Consider the following 23,632-nt stretch of genomic DNA (forward strand, 5'->3'; position numbering starts at 1 on the left):
AATAGCTGTCAGGCGCTGACACTACACCTAATGATTTTTCATAGTCCTTTACAAAGATCAAATTTTATGTTTTGATATACCAGTTGATCAGCATGTTGAATGAGTGTTACATTTTTTTCTGAGAGAAAATTTCTTCTAGTTCTACGCAACCAATTTTTTATCAAAAAAAAAAAGACAACTGTTGAAACCTGGAGCTAGTTCTTTCTCATCATCCTTCGGGACTGAGAACATATTCCCATATAAATAAAAACAGAAACAAAAATAGACCCTGTTGGGACCAAGGCATTTGTTCAGGGGAGACTCCACGTCCTCCTTAAATTGGCTCATAACGTCGGTGAGAGAAGAATCATCATACTGGTTTTTAAACAGTCCTGACAACTGTATCAGAAGTCATCGTGCTGGTGTGAAAAGAATCGTCATGATGTTCAAAACATTTTGAGTATTTCTGTGCAGCCAGCTAAAGAGAACAGTTCTTTTTGCCTTAGCCACACGTATCCTAAGCTTTTCTGCTCTTCTGTTTCCTGATGTACGACAGACAGGCCAGTTGCCAACCTGTAATCAGCTTTCTCTAGAATGGACAAAAAAAAAAAAATCATGCCACGTGCTAAGGAATTCAACTTTTGCAGTTATATGTTAGTTTTCCTAATTGATAAGATTCCCTACTTTAAGGACGTAAAGCCCTAGGAGCAACTTCCCTATTCGAAACGTTCAGTTTTTTACATGTGCTTCCATCTGTGCACTATTCCTGCGGTGAGGTCTGTTCACACACACAGCAACACTCGTTCTTGATGTCCAGGCTCAGTCAGGTCTGAAGAATGGCTGTCATTTCTTAGACTCACCTGTGAATCTGTGAGAAGTGACCGGAATGAATCAGACAGAAACCGATGGGATTAACTTCCTTTTGTAATCTGTTTAACTTACTAGCTTTGCTCTCCTCTTCTCATAGAAAATTATTACTATTTTGCATATTGCATGTTTGCAGAGCCGTGTAAGTTAATGTCTCCCATTATCAAAAGTCCCTATAGTCCTCAATGAGGGCAGCCAGTTTGTTGGTCAATTAGAAAAGAACATAAGTACATACCTAGAAGGGAACGTATTCAAATCCATCCTTTGTATCTCAACATTTTGTGTCCCCAAAATATTCATTTCCAGGGATGCACGGGTGTTGAGGTACTCAGCAAAAGTTGGGGTCTACTAGTGGACTTCAGGTTGCCTGCTAGAGTCTCCATGGCACTCCCAGAAGCTTACATGTCACATTCAGCCTGCTTAAAGACAAGCATTGGCACCTCCTTATGCATTGGGCTCCTCAAGATTCAGCCGTATCTTCGCTGCACGGACGTGCCTTTCTTCTTCCCATACAACATCCTTTCCACTCAATTACATGAGAGGAGAGAAGAGGAACGAGTTGAGGATAATAAATCCTGACCATCTTGCAGATGAACTAACCAACCTGAGCACAAGAGGAACAGGAGGATGTGAACAGGCTAGAAACACACATAACGTGAGGCTGGTCTCCCTGCTCTGAGCAGCATTCAGGCATCATGTACTGGGCAGACTTTATTCTGATTGCTTGGTGTCTTTGCCATAGGATTGGTTGAATATTTTTTCTATTTATTTTACACCCTTTCATATTTTCCATTTTACAAAGATATTATATTTATATATAAATTATAAATATAATAAATATGTTTATAAATTATAAATATATATAATAAATTATAAATATATATAATTATAAATATAGTAAATATATTATATATATATATAACATTGTGCAAACTTAAGATGCACAATATAATTATTTGATATTTATGTTTATTGTGAAATGATTATCACAATGCGTTTAGTTAACATCCATCACTTCACATAGCTATATCTATTTTTCTCATAAGGAAAGCAATTTTCAAATATTTAATACAGTATTAGTAACTTTAGTCACCATGCTGTACATTAAATTCCCAGAACCATTTTCTCTTATAGATAGAAGTTTATAATCGACCATATTTCCCAATTTCCCCATCCTCCTACCCCCACCTCTGGTAACCACCAATCTTTTTTTCTATGAGTTTGGGTGTTTTTTTAGATTCCATATGTAAGTGAGATCATATCATATTTGTCTTTCTATCAGACTCATTTCACTTAGCATGATACCCTTAAGGTTAATCCATGTTGTTGAAAATGACAGGATGTCCTTCTTGTTAATAGCTGAATAACATTCCATTATATATGTACCACATTTTTTTATACAATCATCTGTCGATGGACATTTAGATTGTTTTCATGTCTTTGCTTTTGTAAATAATGCTGCAATGGAGATGGGGCTTGTTGTCTTGCAAACTCGAGAGTTTCCTGGGTGAAATCTGAAGCAGGTCCCTGTACATGGAGGGCAAGGAGAGACCAAAGAATGAGGCAGGCCGTTCCTTTCTTGTATGGTCACAAGACAAGTAGATCTCCTGACTTGCTCAACAGAACCTTAGTTTATGCAGAGGCCTTAACTGGGTTCAGTCAAGTATTTAGTACATTAGTCTTTCAAAGCTGCATTCCTGAAATAGCTCCAGCTATGGGAATGGTGGGCAGAGCATACCTTCCAAGGACAAGGAGGGAGCGAGGAGCCTCCAATCACCCAAGTTTCGTATGGGGGTCAACCAGAAGTCACATCCTCTTAATTACCTCTTCCAACAGGGATATAGATAGCTCACTCAAAATAGAGATTTCATTTCCTTCAGATATACACCAAGAAGTAGAATTTCTGGACAATATGGTAGTTATATTTGTAATTTTTTGAGGAACCTCCATAGAGTTTTCCACTGTTCTCACCAACAGTGCATGAGGATTCCCTTGTCTCCATGTTAAACAAAACAAAACATCCTGGCAACCTAATATATTTTATCTGCAATGCTGTCCTTCAGAAATGAGGGGAAAATAAAGACATCCCTGAACAAACAAATGCTGAAGAAGTTCTTCACCACTTGCAAGGAATACTGACAGAAGTTGCCAATTAACATGGATGCCTATTAACATGGATGCAATTAACAATTATATTTGTAAAACTCACTGGTGATGGTAAATATATAGTCAAAGTCAGATTCTCTGATATTGTAATGGTGGTACATAATTCATTTACAATATAGTTTAAAAGTTAAAAAACAAATGAGTTAGACATAACTATACTACAATAATTTGCTTTTGATCAAATATTTTGAGTGGTCACCTCAACTACTGTCACTTGGTTGAAATGCCATGTATCATTTCATCATTTTCAAAACCACAGGAAAGTTTTTTTTTTCCAAACAAAGGTGAAAAACCTGAAATCACAATATGTTCTGGTCATTAACTAATTAGTTAAGAGGCTTAGGACAAGCCACTTTCTCTGTGGTCTAGTTTCCTAATCAGAAATACAGGGATGGAATTAGGTAACACTGAAAGTTTAATCCAGATCCAAAGCTGTGTTTATCTGGTTATGTATTTACCAAATTCAAAAACACAAGTTACTGCTGCTGATTATGGAGGGTCATTCTTGAGGAAAGGTCACTGTGTCCCATATGGAAGAAGCTCATGTATACAGAGGTATTCATTCATTGATCAGCTATTTATTGAAAGTCTCATAAGTATCAGGCACAGAGTTAGATGCTAGGACTATTTGCAGTGAGAAAATACATCTATGGACCAAAATTAAGTGAGTTTAAGAGTTGCTGGGCAGACTTATTCTCTGCAAGAGACCATGGGCTTTGGGTTCAAATAGACTAGCTTTGAATTCCAGGCCTGTCCCTTAGTAACTGTCATTCAGACCTTGGAACCATACAAGATTTACAAGGGATTATTCAGTGTGTTTAATGGGCTAAGTTTCTACTTGGGTAGCTATAATAAGCCACGTGTTCATTTGCATCTTGCAAATAAGCTCTTTTAGCTAGAGATTTTCATTACTAGTCTCTTCCTTGTGGGATGAAGTTCTTGTAAGTTGGTAATTGCATCATGCCTTTAAGCAGGAATAAGTAAGTTTAAATGTATTCCTGATCTATAGATTTATTAACGTGTGAGCCCTAGTTAATTTGAGCAGCCTTTGAAAATATTCTTAGGAAACCTAGGAAATGAAGGAGAAAGGAGGCCTGTTTGTGAACAGATGGTAGGAGCAGGTAGGAGGGAGGATGAGATTGAATCTGTAATGAACAAATACTCCTCTTCATTTTATATTAACCAGACAGCTTTATTATTTGATGAAATGACTTGCCCCTTTATATACTTCTTCTCTGGTATTTAATAACTGAACTGAGCATTGCTTCAGTGGTATACTATGTCTGGAAACTTCAGTCCCAGAATTATATCTGTCCCAGATAAAATACATTCTGTAGTCCCAAATTCTAATTCTAGCCTTGTCTGTGATTGAAGGAGTAGGGTAATCAAGGATAGGGCCCCCATATTCTAGTCCATCTCTCAGCAATGTTCTCTCCTCAGGAAATGCAGACAAACTGGATCAGAAGGGTGGACAATAAGAGAAGTAACAAACAAACAAGAAATCCACAAAAATTTTACGTTCCAAATTATTAACACATATAAATTTATGGTTCAGAGAGAGAGAGAGAGAGAGAGAGAGAGAGAGGGAGGGAGAGAGAGAGAATACTGTAATGGTCAAAGATAAATTAAAATAACAACAACACAGCCTAGATCCTAAAGGTTTTAGATTCTAAACCCTGGATCCCAGCTTTTTTGATTGTTCTTTTTGTTTTCTTTTGAGTTTGGTTTTATTAGTATAAGAATACTTAACATGAGATCAACCTTCTTAAATATTTTTATTTTTATTTTTAACTTTTTTTAATGTTTATTTTTGAGAGAGAGAGAGAGAGAGAGGGATAGAGAAAGAATGAATGGGGGAGGAGCAGAGAGAGAGAGAGGGAGACAGAGAATCTGAAGCAGGCTCCAGACTCTGAGTTGTCAGCACAGAGCCCAATGCGGGGCTCGACCCCACAAACTGTGAGATCATGACCTGAGACAAAGTCGGACACTTCACCAACTGAGCCACCCAGGCATCCAAGCCTTCTTAAATTTTGAGTGTATAATACATTATTGTTGACTATAGTTACAATTTGTGAGCACATTCATCTTGTTGTATTGAAACTTTATGCTCATTAATTTAGTAACCCCCTTTATCCCCTTTCCTAAGCCCCTGGAAACTAGCATTCCACTACTTGATTCTATGAATTTGACTATTTTAATGCATGATATAAGTGGAATCATGAAGTATTTGTCTTTCTGTGATTGGCTTATTTCACTTAGCCTGTCTTCTAGGTACATCCATGTTATTGCATATCATAGAATTTCCTTCATTTTTAAGGCCAAATAATATCCACTGTATGTATACACCACATTATCCTTATCTATTCCTTTCTCTATAGATTTAGGTTGTTTCCAAAACTTAGCTATTGTGAATTATGCAGTAATGAACATAAGAGTGTTCATATCTCCTCAAGATTCCAATTTTCGTTTTTCTGGATACCCAGAAGTGAAATTTCTGGATCATATGATAGTTCCATATACATTTTTTGAGAAATCTCTACACTATTTTCCATAGCAGGGACACCATTTTGCATTCCCACCAATAGTGTACCAGGGCTCCAATTTCTGTACATCTTAGTCAAAAGTTATTGTCTTCTGTGTAAGGTATTATCTAATTGTGGTTTCGATTGTTATTCCCCTGATGATTTGTGATGTTGAGCCTTAAAAAAAAATACCTTTTAGTCATTCGTATGTATTCCTTGGTGAAATGCCTACTCAAGTCCTTAGGCCATTTTGTATTTGGATTATTAGCTTTTTTCACTGTTGAGTTGTACAAGTCCCTTATATATTTTGAAGACTAACTCCTTATCATAAATATGGTTTGCAAATATTTTCTCTGCCTTGTACTTTGCTTTTTTCACTCCTGATTTTTTTTTTTTTTTTTTTTTTTGCTGTACAGAAGCTTTTAAGTTTGATTCAGTTCCACTTGTTTATTTTTTTGTTTTGCTTTGTCTGTGCTTTTGTTACAGTATCCATGGAATCATTGCTAAGACCACTATCATAAAGCTTTCTTTTTGTTTTCTCCTAGGAGTTTATTATTTCAGGTCTTGTATTTAAGTCTTTAGTCCACTTGGGTTTATTTATATAACATAAGTATCTAATTTTATTCTTTTTTTCCCTGTATATATCATCTTCTCAACACCATTTGTTAAGAGATTATTCCCCATTGTATATTCCTGGCACCCTATTGAAGATCAGGTTACTGTATATAAATGGATTTATTTCTGGACTCTCTATTTTGTTCCATTGGTCCACTGCATATGTTTGTTTTTATGCTGATACCATACATTTTTTATTAAAATAGCTTTGGATGTAATTTGAAATCAGAAGTGTGATGCTTCCAGCTTTGTTTTTCCTTCTCAGGATTAATTTAGCTATTCTTTACCTTTTGTGGTAAGGAATTAAAAAAAATTTTTTTAATGTTTATTTATTTTTGAGAGACTGAGAGAGACAGAGCACGAGCAGAGAAGGGGCAGAGAGAGAGGGAGACACAGAATCTGAAGCAGGCTCTAGGCTCTGAGCTGTCAGCACAGAGCCCAATGCGGGGCTCAAACTCACAAGCCATGAGATCATTACCTGAGCCGAAGTCAGATGCTTAACTGACTGACCTACCCAGGTGCTCCCATATAAATTTAATTTTTTTTTCTATTTCTATAAAATATGCCACTGGAATTTTTATAGGAATTGAATTAAATCTGCATATTGCTTTGGATGATGTGGACATTCTAACAATATTAAGTCTTCTAATCTACAAAATGTGTTTTTATTTGTAGCTTATTTAATTTCTTTCATCAGTGTTTTGTAATTTTGAGTGTACAGACCTTTCACCTACTTGGTGAGTTTACTCCTATATATTATTTTTATGTGATTTTAAATGGGAATGTTCTTCTAATTTCTTTTTCAGACAGTTTATTTTTAGTGTATAGAAACACAAGTGATTTTTGTATATTGATTTTATATCCTGGAAATTCACTGGATTCATTGATTAGTTCTAACAGCTTTTTGGTAGACTCTTTAGTGTTTTCTGTATATAAGATCTTATTGTCTGCACACAAGAACAATTTCACTTCTTGCTTTCTGATTTGTATGCTCTTTATTTCTTCTCCTTGCCTAATTGCTCTAAGACTTCTGGGACTATATTAAATAGGAATTGTCTTTTTCCTGATCCAGGAAGAAAAGCTTTCATTTTTTCAAAGTAGATATTAGCTATTAATGATGTAGGCTGTTGGCTTTTTATATATGGACTTTATTATGTTGAAATAACTTACTTGTATTCCAAGTTTACTGTCAGCTTTTGATCATGACAGGGTATTGAATTTTGGCAAATATTTTCTGTATCTATTGAGACAATCATGTAAATTTTAGCTTTTATTTTGTTTAATATGGTGTATCACATTAATTGATTTTCGTATGTTGAACCATCTTTGTATCCCACAGATAAATCCCACTTGATCATAGTGTATGATCCTTTTAATATGTGGTTGGATTTGGTTTGCCAGTATGTTGTTGAGGATTTTTGCATATATATTGATCATGGATATTGGCTTATAGTTTTCTTTTCTTGTGATGTCTTTGCCTGGCTTTTGTATCAAGGTAATGCTAGCCTCATTAATGTGTTTGGATGAGTTCCTTCCTCTTCAATTATTTGGAAGATTTTGAGAAGGAATGGCATTGATTCATCTTTAAATGTGTGGTAGAATTCACCAGTGAAGCCATCTGGTCCTGGGCTTTTCTTTGTTGGGAGATTTGTGATTACTGATTTTTTTTTTCTTTCTCTCAACCGCTTTGGAAATAGAGAAATAGAGCTTAGGAAATATAAATGTGTATCAGGATAAAATTCCCATGGGACAAAGTGTTTTGGAGTTAAATATTAGTGTATGTTCAGAAGAATGGCTAATAGGTAATTCTAGCCTTGTCCTTTGACCCCCTCCCACACACACATTCGCATACACACACCTTTTCCCCTTTTTACCATATTAAGTGGAATCTTGTGATCACACTTTTGGGCTATCTCCTCTAGTTAATCCTCCAGGCTCATAAGAGCCTAGTACAGGCTTCTCTTATTTTCTGTATTTAGAACAGTCACTGACTCGAGATGATAAAGCAGAATGTACACACCTAGGGAAATGTTGTGGTCTGGAGACATTTGCATTCACCCCAGCTAGGAATATTTATTTTATTTTTGCATATATGAAAAAAATGCCTTACTCTGTCTGGAAGGAGTCTTTGTGGTTTTCATCAAAGAGACAGAAAAGAGGGCACTGCAAAAGTGGGTGAAAGTTCTCTGAAGATCCAGGAGGTGCTCCTTGTTCTCCACCACCATGTAGAAGAGGTGAAAGTGAAGCAGAGTGAGATAAACCCACTTGCTCAAGGCCACACTGGCAGAGGGTAGAGGTAGAAGGAGTATTTTCAACTTCAAACGCTGGTTAGGTTTTTCTACTGTACCATTCTCAAAGCCATCAGAGGAATACATTCTGTAGTCCCAAACCTCTAATCTGCCTATGTATGAAGAAGAAGTCCTTCAATATCAAATGTGTAAATGTGGATAATATACTCAGTGTCAGGACCAAGCACTGACCACTGGCATGCAGAAGTATAACATAAGATATTGCCTAATGGTGGTAACATAGCTACATAAAGCTGTCTATAATTATTTGCTTAATCTCCAAAGAGGCCAAAGATGCTGGCCATAGATCAGCCAGCTATATGGAAGGGTGCCTTTTACTTCATTACACACACAAATGTTCAGCTGGGCATTGTAACATTCCTGTTTGTCCCTGGTTAAATATTTGTCAATGCAGGCTTTGGAAATCAGTGCAACCTGTGGGCACTACCAGAGAAAAATAAACTACATATATTATACCACTAAACATCAAAAGAATGTCACAGAAGCGGGTTGGGGTCAAAACTGAATGGGAAATGGGGAGAGGGAAGACATTTGGCCTGCTGCTCAGAAGGCAGTCAGCACAGGCTCTGGATTTAGATTGCCTGGGCTACAGTTGTACCTCTGCCTCTGTTTGAGATAAATATTCTGGGAACCAGATTCTGATACAGGGATATGATTGCACTGTTGAATCAAAACATGTAGGGGAGTAAAGGAGTAGGGTGAGGCAGAAGGAGAAGTTGAATAGATACAATGCAGGGACAATAGAGAGTCTCCAGGTTGCTCTGGAGTTAGAATGACCTACTGGGATCACTCTGTGAAGCAGCGGTGCCAAACCTTTGTATCTCTATACTAATAAGTCATTTGACACAAGCAGTTCCTGGACAGGATTGTATTCTGGGGTGAGGTGATCTCTTTCCAGCTGAAGAAAGTCCCCTAGAAGGTCTCAGCTGATAGCTGTCAGCTGTCAACACTTCCAACAGCTGAGGGAATGAGTACATTAATCGTGAAGTTGGAATCTTGGTGATGCACAGTGTCCTCTATGGTCCACTGCTTGTAGCACTCAGATCCAATTGTTTCATATAATTTGTGAGAATAGCACAATTAGGTTTATGTTGTTCTCTTTGGCTAAAGAAATTTAGAAGAAAAAATTAGTGGAATAAACTGTTGGCCCTGTTACTGCAGCTGACCTTGAAGGCACAACTTAATCTCGTCTTGCCTCTTCCCTACTATCCCTTCTCAATTCTCTGCACCCTCAGCTAACACTTCTGGTAGTATCAGAGCTAATTTTGTGGGGTGACTGATACCTGCATCTGATATGAGGGACATGAGTGCTTGGTAGCCATGCTTTCCTTAGGCTAAGGCCACTGGTCTTCTGTATTTACCATCAAAATTAGCAAGAGGCACTATAGTAGGTGATCTGGGTACCTAAAATATTCTTCCCTGTTTATAGTATATAAGAGCTACCTCCATCAACAAAGACTACCTTATGTGTTTAGTCTAGTCAAGATGAATCTTTGTACCTTCTAGGGTGAAAGAAGTCCAGTTATAATCAACTCGTCATCAACTGGTTGTGTTTTTCTTTGTTTGTTTTGCTTTGTTTTGTTTTGTTTTGTATTTATAGTTGGTTGGTCTTCTTGAGATGGGATGCCATCTGTTTTATGATGGATGCCCTCTGGTTAGTGTTGACGTTAACATGTGATATTAGGATCATTACACTTCATGCCTACTCTCATAGGTCCATCCACATTTCTCTTACTTTAATTCCTTGTTCCCAATCTTTCATTTTTATGCAAAGTCTGAGCCACAAAACAAATTAGTTGTTACTGTTCATGTTCAGTGTATATATTCTTCCCCCAGGCCACTACTCTATCTATACAAAGAGGAAAGAAAGTACACTGGCCAAACTTTGCCCAATGGGAGTATTGTACCTCCTTGTCCCTTTTAATATCACTGATGAGTGTGGCTGAAATTTGGCTTTGTTCCCCTTCTGTCAGCTAGTCTTAAGTCACTAACCCATGTAGCCTTAGAGCTGAGCTAAAGGAGAGGAACCCACAAAACATTGGTGGTTGACACGGGGGTCTGGACTACCTTCTTGTGCCATTTATTTATGCCCTCTCCAAGAGGCATTTGTTATATATTATGACTTCATGGGTCTTATGAACTCAACTCATGATGGATAATTATGGACACAAGGTTACTTGAAGCCCTTTTTTTTCCAAATCTCAGAATATTACTAGTGATCCCCCAAACTATATTATGTTTCTCCTATTGTAGCCTCCAAAAAATTCCCTATGGCATCCTTTCCCATCATAGATATTTCTAATATCATAGGATCTGCATTATATATATAGCCCAAGTAGGAGAAATACTTATATAGTAGCCTAAACATGTTGGAGACCCCTTTCTTATTTTGAATCCCAAAGCTGATAATGTTTTGTATCACTTGGAAATGGTTCACAACAGTATTTCTAAGTATGAAATAATCTACCTCCAGAATCTGTACAGGCTTACCAGGATGCCATGCTCTATTAGCCACTTTCATAGCTAAGACCATATAGTTGCCAGCCTAGGTGTTCATTGTTATAGACTAAATTGTGTCCCCTACAAATTAATACATTGAGGCCCTAGCCTCCAATGTGACAATATTTGAAGATATTTCCTTTGAGGAGGTACTTAATGTTGAATGAACTCATAAGAGTGGAGCCATAATGTGATAGGACTGGTGTCCTTATGAGAAGAGAAAGAGACACCAGGATTGTGTATGTACAGAGGAAAGGCAATGTGAGGACCCAGAAGGAATCTCCCTGAAAGCCAGGAAGAGAGACCTCACCAGAAGCCAGCCCTTTTGGTACCTAGATTTTGGAGACTCCTGTCACTTGAACTCTGAGAAAATGAATTTGTTATTTTAGCACCCAGTTAATGGTATTCTATTATACAGCCCGAGCAGACTAATATACTCATTATGGTACTTGTGCTTACCTTGCTTTTAATGAAAATCTACCACCTAGCCTCTATTATTGCTATTACTGAATCCAGCTCTGTAACAACATCTACTACTGTAAGTGCTAGCCTGTGGAGGACAGCCACCACTGAGCTTCTCAGTGATACTTAATGATTCTTCTCTCTAGTGTGGTACAGCCTCTCCCTAAGGAATGTGGTGAAAACCTCAAGACAAGGGAAGGCAACCTGGCTATGTGCACGTGCATGACAACATAGATCGCCCATTCAGACTGTATGTTACCATATATGGGAGACAAAGGAGCAAAAGTTGTACAAAAGGCTATACCCTACTGTGCTTTAGGTTCAGTTTTTCGGGTATGAACCCACTGAGCCAATGCCAGCATGACTAATAAAGTTGCCTCCTGGACAGAAAACCTCAGTGTCCCATTTCTCTGTGCAAGAATCCTGCTACATTTCTTGGAGGCTCATGTCCATGATTCAGAGACAATGCATTTCCACTTCCTTTGTCACTAGGGTGTGAACCTTGGAGTACCGGGAGAAGCAACCTCACCTGGCACCATCAGACTGCTTGATCTGTAGGAGACTAGCCCCTCCTGGTGTCCCAGGGGGAGGGTGCCGGATGCACAAAGGAACCTGGTGAGGCCCAGGAACTAGCTCAGGGAGCTCCACCTGTCAGACTGGTAAGAACCTGGGTTCATTTTGGTAGACCTGCCCCTAAGAGGCAGAGGGGGAGCCAGATCACCTCTCAGTTGCCTGAGTAGTTCTATAAGGAACAAAACATCAACTCTAAGGCACTGGGCAGTGGGTTGGAGTTGCTGTGTGACTGTGTGTGAATGAGATGGACAGTGAAAAGATTCCTACCTGCTCAATGGGAAAAAGTGAGTGTTGAGTCCCAATCTCTGGCTCTGTGGCCATCTGATATGGCTTAGGGCAGTGTCAGACTTTCTCAGGAGTCTTATCTGGGTCAGGGCTTGATACTGAACCCACCAATGCTAAGAGGTGCCTGAAATATCTCTGAGAGGAAAGCAGCCAGAAATGGACAAAGCAGGTGTATGTCCTTTCCAAATTGTCCCTCCCTTCCACCTTTTTCCTCTTTTGTGCATGAAAGTTGTCCATTAGGGGGAGGAAATGGATGGAAAGTAGAGTAAACTAACTCCCCTAGAGTGTGTGTTGAGGAATTTCAAGAAGGGATATTCAGGAGATTATGGTGTGAAATTAACTCCTAGAAAGCTCTGGACATTCCGTGAAATTGGCCATCATTCAGGGTGGGCTGGCTCTCCAAGGGCTCACTTGATAAGGAACTAGTTGGCCTAGTGTTCAGGGTCATTGTGGGGAATCCAGGCCATCCTGACCAATTTTGCTTACATTTACTGTTGACAAGACCTGGTCCTATCCCAGCTGCCTTGGTTAAAGTCTGTATTGAAGAGAACTGTAAAATTATGAGGGCTCGTGTCATGGCTTCCTCCAAATGCTGGCCAAAAACTGAAAAACCTGTACACTGGGAAGATCCTGGGGAACCCCACTGCCATATTCCCCACTGTACCCCTCACTGCCACCTGTGCCTCCAGCTGTCTCGACTACTGAGACCCTACCAGAGCCTGCCCCTAGTTCTGAGGCCTCACCACCTCTCCAAATGTGACCAGCTCTCCTGGAGTACCAGTTATAAACCCATATACCTCTCCTGGAAGGCAACTACAAGATCAGGCCATAAGAGACAGTCCCTCCCTGCAGCAACACTGGGGAGCCCTATAGATGCCACTGAGGAAAACTAGGTTACCCTTCTATTATGATAAGGAAGGCCAGATCCAAGGAGGCCAGCATGCTTTTGTGTACCAACCCTTTACCACTATGGACCTCCTAAATTGGGAGTACCATACTCCCTCCTATGATTGAAGCCCCAGGCTATGATTGAACTAATGCAGTCCATAATTCAAACCCATCAACCTACTTGGACAGACTGCCACCAGCTTCTCCTGACCCTCTTCAACATGGAGGAGTGTCAGTGAATTACCCAGGCTTCCCTAAAATGGTTAGAGGCGAATGCCCTGGCTGGGATACTGGACACCCAGGCCTATGTTCAGGCTCATTTTCCTGGGAAGGACCTCAAATGGGACCCAAATGACTTAACGGTAGATGGAGGGCTTGCAAGGACTAAACAGTATCAAGAAACCCTTCTAAATGACATGAAGGAAGGAGGAAAAAAGGCCATAAATATGAATAAAACATCAGAAGTGCTCCAGGGACCTGAGGAGAGCCTGAGCTAGTTCTATGAGAAACTATGAGAGACTAGAGGCATTTTGTCTCTATGCCCCTTTTGACCCAGAGGTGCCCATTAACCAGTGGATGGTCAATGTGGCTTTCATAGGTCAGGCCCAAGGGGACATCCAGCATAAGCTGCAAAAGCTAGAGGGTTTTGCTAGTACACATGCTGGTCAGTTCCTGGAAGTAGCTACTAAGGTGTTTGTCAACCATGACCAGGTGGCACAGAGGAAAGAACACCAGAAGATGCAGAAAAAGGCAGACTGGTTAGCTGCTGCCTTGGTGGAGCTGTCGAATGCTCCCAGAAAGGTACCCTGCAGGGCCAGGGTTAGGGCCAAAAGGAGAATGGAAGGGAGGATCATCTTGCCCAGGACCAAAGTTAGGATGGAACTGGTGTGCTCACTGTCCTCAGGAAGGCCACTAGAAAAACGAGTGTGCCCTGCAGCTGGGTAATTCTCAGCAGGGCCCCAAGCAAAAAGAAAGAGGTCATGTGGTCTGGGGCAGTAGCTACCAGCATCAGGGCTTCAGGAGTCCCCAAAGATGATTCTGTGGGGCTAGCCGCCATGGAAGACTATGAAGAGGACTAGGACAGACCAGAGTCTATTTTGTTAGGCCCCCAAGAAACTATGGTCTGAATGAATGTGGGGAGCTGACCCATCAACTTCATGGTAGATACTGGGGTGAAACACTCTGTGGTAACCCAACCCGTGAGCCTCCTCTCACAGAGACAAGCCACCATTGTGGGTGTCATGGGCAATCAGACATGTGGTCCCTTCCTGCTGCCTTGGTGATGCAATTTAGGTGGCCATGAAGTCATCCATGAATTTCTGTACCTCCCCAACTGCTCCATGGCTTTAATAGGCCAGAACATGTTGAGAAAACTGCAGGCCCTGATAACTTTCAACTCCCACAAACAAGCTGCTCTGACCCTACGAAAGCCAGAAGCAAAGATTATGACTCTCACGATTTCCCAAGGAGAAGAATGGCACCTTTACAGTCTCATGGAGGAGCCACAACAGGGATCTGAGCTGCCCTTCAGAGTAGCAGGGGTGTGGGCTGAGGACAACCCACCAGGACTGGCCCAGAATATACCTACAAAAATTGTAAAACAAAAGCCAGGGGCAGAGCCCACCCACCAAAACCAATATTTCATCCCTTGTAAGACACAGATAGGGATATGGAAGCATCTGGAGAGACTTCTAAAATACTGGATCCTCCAAACCTGTAGGTCATCTTGGAACATGCCTCTCCTACCAGTCTAGGTGACATGCACCGATGACTACTGGCCAGTCCAAGACTTGCACACAGTAAACCAGGCTGCCGTCACCCTGTACCCAGTTGTTCCCAAACCCATACACTTTCTTGGATCTTATCCCCATCAAAGCTGCCTTCCTCACATGCCTAGAACTCAAGGATTTTTTCTTCTACATCCGCCTGGCCTGCCAGAGTCAACCAATATTTGCCTTCCAGTGGGAGAATCTTGAAAATGGTGACAAGAGCCAGTTGACTTGGACAAGATTGCCTCAGGGGTTTAAAATCCCCCAACTATTTTCGGCACTGCATTAGACTCAGACCTAAGAGCCTTCCCAGCAGATCAACAGGGCTGTGTTTTGCTTCAATATGTAGATGACTTACCGCTGGCTGGAAGGTCTCAGGAGGATTGCATGAAAGGACTTGGCAACTTGTTACCCTCCTATGGGAAGATAGCTATAAGGTCTCAAGGAAAATGCCAAAATCTATCAAAAGAAAGTCAAGTACCTTGGCTTCCACCTCTCCCAGGGGCAGCACCAACTCAACCTGGAGAGAAAACAGGCCATTTGTTTGATCCTGGTTCCATCTACCTGACCCCAGTTTCAGGAGTTTCTCAGGGCCACAGGTTTTTGTAGAATCTGGATACCTACCTTCCTGGTCTTGGCAAAACCCATTTATGAGGCCACAAAGAGGGGAGGGCAAGAACCTCTGTTATGGGAGCAAGTACAGCACAAGGGCCTTTGAAGAGATCAAACAGGCCCTCACCAACATCCCTGGTTTGGGTCTCCCAGATATGTCCAAGACTTTCTTCATGTACATTCATGAACATACTGGTGGGAGTCCTAACCCAGATGTTGGGGTCATGGCATCATCTGATGGCATATCTCTCCAAACATCTTGACTCTGTTGCCCAAGGCAGGCTACCCTGCCTACGGGCACTTGCAGCCACGGGCCTCTTAGTGTCTGAGGCTGACAAGATAACTATGGGACAAGAGTTGAAAGTCCGAGTGCCACGTTCAGTATTAACATTAATGGAATACAAGGGACAATACTGGCTAACCAACACCCAGATAATCAGATATCAGGTAATGCTATGTGAGAACCCACACATTCATGTAGAAGTAGTGCCAACCCTAAACCCTGCAACCCTACTGCCTGTCAGTCCAGGTCAACCAGATCATGACTGCATTGAAGTCATGGATCAGGTGTTCTTCAGCTGACCAGACTTGAAGGACCAGCCCCTCAAGGACCCTGATGCTGAGTATTTCACCGATGGTAGCAGTTTTGTGAAAGAGGGAGAACACCTCACAGAGTACTCCATGGTGACCCTGAATTCTATCATTGAGGTCAAACCCCTGCCAAAGGGGACTTTGGCACAGAAGGCAGAGCTCATCATGCTAACCAAGGGATATGTGTCAATATACACACAGACTATGGGTATGCCTTTACCGCCCTCCATGTACATGGGGGCATTCTATAAAGAGAAGGGTCTAATAAACTCAGGAGGAAAAGACATAAAGTATGATAAAGAAATCCTTGAATTCGTAGATGTTGTGTGGGCCCCTAAAAGAGTGGCAGTCACGCATTGTCAGGGACATCAAAGGGGAGACACCATGGATGCACAGGGAAATACTAAAGCAGAACAAGATGCAAAGTTTGCGGCCTCCAAAGGAACAGCAGAATCAGTGGCTTTAACCACCGCAGTGTTCCCTAGTCCACTTGCAGAATGGGACCCTAACTATTCTCAAAATGAGAGTACCTGGTTTAATACTGAAAATGGAAGCTACCTCCCAGGTGGATGGTGAAAATTTGAAGACAGCTGAGTAGCAATTCCTGAGCAATTCCTGGCTCCCCCTTTTGTCAAGCAGTTCTATCAGGAAACCCATATTGGCCAGACAGCTCTCGAGATTCCATTAAGCCAACATTTCTCCATCCCTCAACTCTCCAGAATAGCCCAAGCAGTACGCGAACAATGTGAAACATGTGCCCGAAATAATCCACCTATATTAGGAAACCCATCTACACTGGGACTAAGTGTTGCCAATCACCTGTTAGCCCCACTAAGGGTGGGATTCTCCCTTTATGAAGTCCTTTATGGCTGTCCCCCACCCCCCATTTTCAAGGGAATAGGGGATCTAAATGACATAGGCAATATAACCCCAAGGCAACAGATACAGGCTCTCAGCTCTACCCTAACCACTTTATAACACTGGGTTAGGGAGAAATTACCTGTCAGTCTGACCACAGACACTCACTCCTTTAAACCAGGAGATGCTGTATGGGTGAAGGAGTGGAATGTCCAACCTCTAAAACCCCTCTGGAGGGGCCCATTCACTGTCATTTTGTCTACCCCTACTGCAGTAAAGGTAGCCAAAATGGGTCCATGGATTCACCACAGCAGAGTGAAGCTAGCATCTCTAAACTGGGAGTGCATTCCTGATCATCAATGCCATGCAAGCTGACCATACAGAAGAAGCAATCTACAACTCCAGAGGCTCTGGGAGACTGCAGCCCGTCTTTAGTCACCCTAGAAGTGGACTAATTTATGCACGGCAGAAGCTTGAGGAATTGACAGTCCAGTGGAACAAACAGACTGTCATTATCTTCTATATGTTTCCTTACTTGGATGCACTGTCACCCCTTGTTTCTTAATGTTGTGATTCTTGCTCTACTTTTCACCATAGGATTGGCAGAGGCCACCTGGGCCAGCTGCGGGTATAGTAAGAGGTTTCGGTTAGCATTTACCTTCCTTTTGTGGATAGGATGCTTCATTGGTATTGGTGGCTTCTAATCTGGACCTCTTTTGTAGACCTAGATTCCTCATCATGTGACCCACATATTCGCATAACCAGCTCTGGTCAGGGAGTCACTTGGACCTTACTATACCATACGCACTTCTCATGCCAGAGAAAGATCCTGGGGACCTGCATACACATTAAGACCACTTATTCTATCTTCCAGATAGTGTGTTGACTGGTTTCAACCCACAGTATTCGCTGAGCAAGAAGTCCAGAGCCACCCTCCAAGCAAGGGCAAAATGAAACAAAGGATACAACTCACTAACCTAAAACAACCAGTGTCAATACTTTTTGATGTGTGCTTAATCATAGTTGATGCCCAGTCAACCTTTGCCAATGCATGTGGAGGGCTATCTCGGGAATGGGAATACAGGCTAAATGATAAGTACATGTGTGAACTGTTCTCAACTGGGGCCCATTTTGGGTGTGCCTGGACTGCCCAGTCTTAATGTTCCTCCTGGAACTACATATCATGGGCCAGGGAGAAGACAAAACAGCACTCCTTGAAAAGGGGATGACTACACCAAACTGTCAGCTGGGGACCCCTAACCCAGTTAATTTTACTGGTCTTAACCTGGGAGACCCCAGATGGAGAGGTAGCTGGCAGATCAGGATATGTATCCATGGACAGGGCACAGACCCAGGAACTGTATTGTAGTTTAAGAGAGTTACTGTGACACATAAGGCCATGACCCACCAGGTCTTTCATTCCTTTTATGCAGAAATGGAGAAGGATCTTCCTCCTGTCTCTGTCACAATGAAAAATCTGTTTCTGGCCCTAGCAGAGACTATAGCCCAGACTCTAAAGATCTCTTCTTGTTATTTATTTTGGGGAACAATGGCATTGGAGGCTACCAAATTAGATCCCTGTGAACCTTATAATGGGACAGAATGCCCATTGGGGTTTGGCTCCTCAAAACCTCAATTATTAGGAAAAACTGTCTTGCCTTGTGGGGAAGGAAGCTCACTGTCTCTGTTGGAAGCTTAACATGCCTAGGTCAAAGATTTATAACTCAGCTGCCCAGGAAGCCCAATGGTGGGGGACCCCAGATCACCTTGAGCTAGATCCCCACCCCTTCTCTAACTTCCCTCATCTCCGAGAGGCCTGGGATAATGTTGACACAGCCATCAAATGGCAGGCCCTAGGTGGACTATACTGGATATGTGGAAGGACAGCCTATACAGAACTTCCTTCAGCAGGTCAGGGTCATGTGTGCTGGTAACTATTCATTGATCTTTCTTCCTGCTTCCACTTGCCAGAGGGAAACATTTGGGAGTCCAAGTGTATGGGGACAGAAAGTCTCAAAGGAAATGATGTGCCCTGCAAACTGGCAATTGGAAAGATGCTGAATGGCCTCATGAGTGTATAATTCAATATTATGGCCCTGCCACCTGGGCAGAGGATGGGTCCTGGGTCTACCACACTCCCATTTACATGCTAAACTGCATAATCAGGCTGCAAGAAGTTGTAGAAATTATAACCAATAAAACTGCCAGAGTTCTTAACTTACTAGCCAAGCAGGAAACCAAAATGCTCAGTGCTGTCTACCAAAACCACTTGGTCTTGGATTACTTGCTTGCTTCTGAGGGAAGAATTTGTGGAAAGCTTAACCTGATCAGCTGCTGCCCACAGATAGATGATGAAGGAAAAGTCATAGAGGTGATCACAGATCAAATGAGAAAGGTTGCTTATGTCCCAGTCCAGACCTGGAAAGGTTAGGACCCCAGGGAGCTATGTGGAAGATGGTTTTCAACTCTTGGGGGATTCAAAACCCTCACAAGTATTATCCTCTTGATTTGGGGATCTTGATTAATCCTAGCTTTTCTAGGTCCTCTGGTTATACAGTCTATCTCCAACATCGTTGAGATAATGATCAAAAGGAAAACAGTTATGCATGTGATTATGTTATGGAAATATAAACCTCTGAACCAAGATGATACTCTTTGACCCCAAATAGGGGGTCTGAACATTAAAGCAGAGAATGTGGTAGAGCCCCTCCCTAAGGAATGTGGTGAAACCTCAAGACAAGGGAAGGCGACCTCGCTATGTGTGCATGCAAGACATTCCTCATGACTCTGTAACATAGACCACCCATTCAGACCATATGTTAACATACACGGGAGACAAAGGAGCAAAAATTGTACAAAAGGCTACATATACCTTAATGTGCTTGGGGATCAGGTTTTTTGGGTACAAACCCCACTGAGCCCATGCTGGCGTGAGGAATAAAGTTGCCTCCTGGACAAAAAGGCCTCGGTGTCTTGTTTCTCTGTGCATGAATCCTGTGACACTAGCACATTCCTTATCACCATGGAACATGGAATACCTTGTAGGCTCTCATCCGGAATCATTCAGCTGGTATATCTTCCAGCCTTAAATATATATCTACTAGAGTATGCTCATTCTCTAAAATCTTTTGATTCTTTCTTCCAGCGCCGTCTTTTATTCTTGCCAGTTAAGGAATTTTTACATCACTTTTAGAAGATTCGTTTGGAGTCATCCTAACTTGTTGGAAACATCTCTTGAAATCCTTAACAGGTATTAAATCCCGTATCACAGGAAAGTGCTCACATATCAGTAAACTCCATTATCCAGTTCTAGGTTCTGCTCTTGTAAGTCTAGCTTCTTCAGAATCCTGTCCCATATGTTTTCTTCTGGCTCCAAATGCCACATTTTGGCTGTATCCTATAGCTCCTTCAGTACATAATCTTTTATCCCTTAGAAGATCCAGCAGTTCTGTGGCCAGGTTATGTAGTGATTTGACTCTAGCTTTTTTTCTGATGGCAAGCTGGAAAGGGAGGTGGAGGTAAATCCTGTGAGGCAGGGACTCTGAATTTTCTTCAGGGAAGGAGAAAACTCTGGCCTTGAACTGGGAGGAATGAGCCACTTCTTCCAGTGAAGAATGTGCAAAGGGAATCTGTGGTTCCAAGGTTTTTGTATGCATAGACCCAGATCCACTCTCAGAATCCAATTCTTTCAAACTAAGTCTCCAACCTTTGCATAGCAGATTAGCTAAGGCTGACGAGTCAACCTTCTCTGGAATTCTGCTCTTAAAATTAAATCCTGGAAGGGAACCTGGGTGGCTCGATCAGTTGGGTGTCTGATTTTGGCTCAGGTCATGATCTCACGGTTCATGAGTTCGAGCCCCGCATCAGGCTCTGTGTTGACATCTCAGAGCCTGGAGACTGCTTCTGATTCTGTGTCTCCCTCTCTCTCTGCCCCTCCCCAGACTCATGCTCTGTCTCTCTGCATCTCTCAATAATGAATAAACATTAAAAAAATAATAATAATAAATCCTGGAAGGAAGCCTCAGTTTTCCTGTGTCAGGCTCAAGTCTCTTGATATGCTGCCAGTGAGTCCCTTTAGCGTTCATACTTCCCTTTCAGTTGGTGATTAATCATTCTCAATCTTCTATTGTCTTTCTGCAATACACCCTGGGTACTAAGCAAAATCCATCAGATTACATGGGCATTATAATTAGTATTTACCAGATCTTATATTGCTGCTACCAGTACTCCCTTCCACCAGTTTCTGGTCCAGGATCATAACCTTGAAAGTTTTCACAAGTGCATCATTATAGCTTGTTAGAGTTGATTATTACACCACCAAACCCTAGGACTTTTTATTGCCAGTGAGATGGCTAATTCAGCTCTAAAGCCCATTGAAGAGGTTTCCCCCAGCTCCTTGGGCAAGTTCTGGTACCAATTGTCTTAGGTTGATTTCTCAAAAATAGACTTTCAGAAGGAGATTTGAGTGCAAGAATCCCCTGGCAATGATACCTATGGGATGCAAAAGCACTAGGATTGGGCAGAAGGAAGATTTGGGCTATGATGCACTTGCAACAAAGAACTCAGCCAATTTCACTGGGAGCTCCGGATCTGGGACAAATCTTCACACATTCACCTCTGGTGACAGAGATGTCTGGTGGCAGACTTTTATAGGCCCTCACCACAAGGCATTGGCTGTAGGCTACCTCCAAGGAAGGGACATGACTTTGGGCTTGGTGATTTCTCTGCTGAGGACAATGTTCAGAGAAAAACTCAGCTGTGAGCAGCCAGTCACCAATGCTCCCAACAGCTCAGGGAAAGGATATCTTATATCTCATAAATTTAAGAAGATACTAAGATTTTAGGTTACTAAAAGGATTAGATAATTTAATTCATATAAAGTGCTCACTAGTGTATAGGAAGCATTCAAGAAAATGTTATATCCCAACAAAATATGCTAGTGCTTTAGTAATAATACTAACCGTGACATACATGAGTTCAAACTGTATAGACTTAAATAGAGATGTGGTACTCCACATTGTATTAAGTAATCCTCATTACATTGTTTTAAATAATTCACCTTGTTACCTTAACAGTCCCTAAATAAATAGAAGTGACATTAATGAGGACCAACTCCAGAAGTTTCCTTTAAGAAAGTTTTTGCTACCATCTTGCCATATTATTTGGCAGGCATTAACAGAAGAGTATAGACTTACTTGGCCTAGAACTGCCATTCTATAGGACATTTCCAAGTCATAGTTTATAGATAAGGGTGCTTGTTCTGGATTCTAGGAGTAGTGAGAAAATTGAGGGAAAATGGAATAACTGACTCAAGCAAGAGATCAGTGTAAAGAGTTTGGGGCAACTGGGATGGATATTGAGGAGCAGTGGAAAAAATATATATTGGCTATTATACAATAAAGGGAAGTAAAGCATTGGTATTTCAGGAATCAGGCTTGTTTGTGAATCCTGTGTCAGATTCTTAGATCTAAAGGTTATCTTAATTTGTGCAAGTTTAGAAAGTAACTGCTTCTCATGAATTGTTAAAGGAGCATAATAACCCTGCCTAGTTCATAGGTTTGTTGTAAGAATTAAATAAGACACAGTATTTAAAGTGCTTGGCAAAATGCTCATTGGTACACGGTGAGTATAAATATTTACTGGTTATTAGAATTATTATTAAGCATCTATAAGAGTAAGACCATCGACTCAAGCAATGGTGTTGATAATGATAATAAGTAATAGAGCATATAATTGAGAACTGCCTAACCTAATCTTTGTCCTCAAGGAAATCACCTCATATATATTAGGGTGCTTGAAACAGTCTCTGGACTTACCTTGATGAAAGTTCACAGTCAAGCTCTGTACTTAGACCTTGGGAGAAAGAAAATGGTACATATTTCAGATATAGAAAAATGTTTTAATTGTTTGCCTTTTAACCAATCCTTTCTAGCTCCTATGTTCCCTCTCTTGTTTGTCTCTTCCTTTAGCAAAGTGTTAAAGCCCTTTTCTTTTAATGACGGGCAGTAAAAGGGCACTGTGTTTCTGCAGGACCCAGCTAAAATCTGTTGACATTCAGCGAAAACTGGATAATCCATTCATTATTTATAGACCTGTTCACATAATGCAAGACGTTTCTTTTCCTTTTTTTTAAACAAGCCACACAATAAAAATGTTTAATTAATGGCATGTGCAAGTCTTAAGCAAAGATTTACTTGTTTTGTGGATTTAGCAAATTCTTTCAGCCGCTTCCTCCCAGATGCTGACAAGCCTGTTTGTTTATATTCATTAGCTCTTTTAAAACCCAGCCAAGTATTAGGATTATTTTTGAAGAAGCTCAGGTAGTCTCTGAAGTAGGGGATATAGGTCTTCAAAATCTCACCTCCCACGTATAGACCCTTTATGAAACATCTGCTGGTCTTCAAAGGAGGTGTTAGATGAACTTGTCCCAGCTTGCTGGAATATAGGGGGAAAAAAAATTCTGCATTAGATAGAAACTTTTATCACCTACCCACTTATAGACACATCAAAAATGTGTTTTTAAAAAATCTTCCACTGGAGTGCCTGGCTGGCTTAGTGGTTATGTGTCTGACTCTTCTTGGTTTCGGCTCAGGTCTTGATCTCACAGTTTGTGAGTTTCAGCCCTGCACTAGGCTCT

At 41.2% G+C, this 23,632-nt stretch overlaps 1 long non-coding RNA gene across 1 annotated transcript; it reads right to left on the bottom strand.

The window, feature by feature from the left end:
- Positions 1-345: 345 nt before the first annotated feature.
- Positions 346-23,417, bottom strand: LOC125148431 (uncharacterized). Its single transcript, XR_007145541.1, has 3 exons — positions 23,357-23,417; positions 22,812-22,848; positions 346-568 (listed from the first exon to the last, which is right to left on the bottom strand). It is a non-coding gene; the product is annotated as an uncharacterized LOC125148431 (long non-coding RNA).
- Positions 23,418-23,632: the final 215 nt, after the last annotated feature.

The sequence above is a fragment of the Prionailurus viverrinus genome, chromosome D2 (genome assembly GCF_022837055.1).
Source record: "Prionailurus viverrinus isolate Anna chromosome D2, UM_Priviv_1.0, whole genome shotgun sequence".
Lineage (NCBI taxonomy): Eukaryota > Metazoa > Chordata > Mammalia > Carnivora > Felidae > Prionailurus > Prionailurus viverrinus.